This window comes from Mus caroli, chromosome 8 (genome assembly GCF_900094665.2).
Source record: "Mus caroli chromosome 8, CAROLI_EIJ_v1.1, whole genome shotgun sequence".
NCBI lineage: Eukaryota > Metazoa > Chordata > Mammalia > Rodentia > Muridae > Mus > Mus caroli.
In genome coordinates, this window is record NC_034577.1 from 44075235 (window position 1) to 44079227 (window position 3993).

At 40.2% G+C, this 3993-nt stretch overlaps 1 non-coding gene across 1 annotated transcript; it reads left to right on the forward strand.

Annotated features, from left to right (window-relative positions):
- Nucleotides 1-3649: 3649 nt before the first annotated feature.
- Nucleotides 3650-3712, forward strand: LOC115031777. Its single transcript, XR_003837442.1, has one exon. It is a non-coding gene; the product is annotated as a U7 small nuclear RNA (small nuclear RNA).
- Nucleotides 3713-3993: the final 281 nt, after the last annotated feature.

The following is a 3993-nucleotide window of genomic DNA, read 5'->3' on the forward strand; positions in this document are numbered from 1 at the left end:
CTCCCTCTCCCTCTCCCCCTCCTCTCCCTCCCTCTCTCCCTCCATCCCTCTTCTGTTCACAAAGCATTCTCAGCTACTCTACCGTACTTTGCCTGCAATCTGGCATGAAAATAATGGACTAAACCTCTGAGAAATAAGCCAGTCACAATTGAATATAATAGTCACCGTGGTTAAGTGTCACGCACTCCAGTCGAGTCAGCTTGACAGGCTGAGGCTTGGAAGCTACTCACAAGGCAAAAGAGTTTCAAGGAAACTCACTCCTGGAGTCTGACGTTCTCTCTAACCCCCATACATTAATTTTCTATTCCCCAGTTAGTCTAGTGTATGGATCCACACACTCTCTTTTAGTATTATCCTATTATAAGTGCCTTTTAAGATTGAATTCTGACATAGCTAAAGCCTTCGCCAGTATTCCAACAGTCCTAGAAAGTCCTTGAGCAAGACATGGGCTTGAAATTCAGTAAGAATGTTGCTATTCAGTGACATTCAGAATAGCCTCTGGTACTACACTATCACTTTAAATAAAAGCTAAGTCACAAAGGAAGAAGGAAGTTTCAGACCGAAGGAGAAACCAGAATAGATACTTAGAACTATAGCTGAGTTACACCCATACACACGTATTTACAATGGCATAAGGGGAAGGTGGACTATATAATAGACTAAAATAGAAACTATGGCAAGGGCACGAAGCCCTTGACCCTGGCTTCTAACATTAAGTGTATCTTAGGTGGAGCCCTTGTTGATCCCAGTTGTTAACAATGAATTCTATCCCAAGTGGTTCCCGTTAGACCTTCTGTGTTTGCATTCCTCTGTTTTATGTAAGAATCCAGTAACCTCTTTGTACTTTGCGGGTGTGTCACCCAACTTCCTTATTGTCTTCTGTATAAAAAGTTTGATGCTCGATTTGACAAATTACATTCAGATTCTACACCTCTCCTGTGTGCATCTGTATGTTAATTCATCCGACGCTTTGCCCACCCTTGACTAGAGACCCATTCCACTCAGACAAAGGGGCCGAGAGGGTCTGTGGCAGTTAAGGCTTCTGGTTTAGGGATGCAAGGGATATGTTATAGAATCTTCCTCTGTGGTTAACAAAAGTTGCTGAGGCCGACATGTGTCCACGGTGTCCCTCAATGAAGAGAAGCCTTTGTGTGATGCTATAAAGGTAAAGCCTAGGTCACCTTGGAGATCATGAAGATGTTAGAGTTGCCACAGTTGTGGGATGTCTGCCGAGGATAGCTGCCAACAGAGTGTAAAATCAATCCAAGAGGAGAAAAAAATGTGTTGCATTCAGCAATAATGAAAGAAGATGGGGATCTCAAGAGCTCTTTGATATCAGACATGGAGATTCGGAGTTTGGAGTTGTTCCATCTTGCTTTGGTGTAGTGCTTCCTCACTGTGCTTCCTTTCTTTCCTTCTGAAATGTTATTGTATATTCTGTGCCATTGTGTGTTAGAAGTACATGATCTACCTACAGGGCATTACAGACAAGAGATTGATGTGTCTCCAAAGACACCTGAAATTTAAACTTTTAAAACATTGTTGAAACTATGATACAGTACAGGGACTTTTGAAGGTGCACTGAATGCAGCTTTGAATTATGATATATCAAAAAGCCTGTGGTGGACAGGGAATGGAATGCTGTGGTTTGAATATGAATGGTTCCTATAGGCTCACAGATTTGAATGCTTGGTCACCAGAGAATAGCACTATTAGGTATAGGCTTGTTGGAGTATGTGTAGCCTTGTTGAAGAAAGTAGCAAAAGTGGTCTAACATGTAACTGTAAGCCAGCACGATTAAAATGTTTTCTTTTATAAGATTTGTCATGGCAGTGTGTTATAAAGAAAACCAAGCGTCTGAGTAGAAGAAAGCTATTGGGTGCCCATATTGACCTGGCCAATAAAGAAATAAAAATAAATTTTAAAAAGAAAACCAAAACCAAAACAAAACAAAAACCAACTTATGTTATACTGTTGAACCTGACATGAAATTCCTTTTTTTCAAGATAAAACCTCAGGGACTATTATTTAGATTTTCCCTATCTTAAGTGTTCTCCCTATTAGAACAATTACAGTATAAAGAACTATGACATATATTCTGTCACTTTTAGAACATTTGATTTTAAAGCAGATACCATATCTATATAATTTTAGCCAACTTTTACCCTAGTTCTGAAGGCTCTATGTCTTCTGACCCTTCTCTGAGTCCCCAACTTCATTTCCTGCAAATCTCTCTCTTTCTCTGTCTCTAATTAAGCAAAGATACATTGACAGTTCCTCCCACATACACCAGTTCTGCTAGTAATTCAAGGCCTTTGCTTCTCTACTGTCTGCCAGAGAAGCTCTTTTCCATCTCTAGCTTATTTGGAATTTGTTTTTTCACTCTTAGTTTTTAGCTTAAATATGAGTTCCTGAAGAATGCATAGCAAACTTCTATAACTATTTTCTTTAAAGACACACATAAAGTTTTTCCAGCAAAGAAAAATGGCACGACAATGGTTTCAACTTGGAATAATACAATAGTAGTAGATGGAAACAATTTTGTTTTTCTTAACTCTCTTCCTCCCTCTCTCTCCTCCCTTCCTTCCCTCCCTCCCTACTTCCCTCCCTTTCTCTCTCTCTGTATCTCTGTCTCAATCTCTCTCTAGGTATTTGTCTCCATCTTTCTCTCCTTTTCTCTCTCTGATAAGTCCTGCTTGGCCATCTAAGGGACAGTATGACAAGGTTCCCATCCCTAGAACAGAGACAACAGGGTGTGAGCCTCCACAAGTGTCGATGGTTGCTGTGTACTGTGGGCATAGAGCACACACACACACACAGTGTGTGTGTGTGTGTGTGTGTGTGTGTGTGTGTGTGTGTGTGTTTGTACAATATTTCTTCTTAGGGAAATATTCTTTCTGACAAAGTTATCAAGGAATGTCCTCTCTGCCAAGGTTAATGCCTCCATCATCATCTGAGATAGCTTGAGTCCAGGATTCAGGACTGTGGGAAAGAACTCTAAAAAATATGAGTTCAAAAAATACAATTTCTCTACTTTGCAAATATGAAGATGCATTATGAATTGCACATAAGCCTTCACAAATCTAAAAAAAGCAGCAACAACAAACAAACAAACAAACAAACAAAAACAGGTGCAGCTGCACTATGAGCCTGATTCTTACAAAGATACTAAGGAGATAAATTGATATAGGGAGTGGATATTATAGAGCAAAGTCCCACTTAGCAAAGTTTCTTTTTGTTTGTTTTTGCTTACAAAGGCAGGTAAATTCCAGAGCTTAGGGTTAGTATGGAACAAAGGGAGTTTAGGTCCATGCCCAGGCACTCACTGTAGAAATGAAAATTTCGGGGATATGTCCCTCCCAGAAATCTTTTTGTCTGTGTTTAAAAAGGGTGGATGGATCTCTGCATTCTTTTGCAATGTTGTGGAGGGAAGTGCTTGCTATCTCTTTCTAGGCTTTAGGGGTTGGGGTCATGGAATGCTGATTCTTGGGGTGACCAAGGGGAAAACTGGAGTGGATGTCTGGATTGATGTGGGGATGAAAGACTGGGATTTTGTTCTGCATAAAATGATCTAGCAGAGAGCAATAGCAGTCCTTTTGTGGATTTTTTTTTTCTTCCTAGCAAGAGCTAAGCAGTCTGGAGATCTCGAGAGTGTACACAGCTCTTTCAGAATTTTTCTAACAGGATTTCAGACCTTGGTTGGAAATCCCAAGAATTACTTAGAGAGCTTACACAGCTCTTTTAGAATACTTTTTTTTTCTAGAAAATCCAAGAATGTTTTATAGCAGCTTTCCTGATTCCCATGGGAAAGACCCACGAGCTATCCAGAGAGCTTTTAGAATTTTTTTCAAGCATAAAAGCTGACTCAAGCAGAAAGCAATCTCCAGCAGACTATAGAGCCGAGATTTATCTACATAGAGCTGACTACCAACCAGGCAGCATACGCTAGCTGATATAAGACCCTTGACACATATACAGCAGAGGACTGCCTGG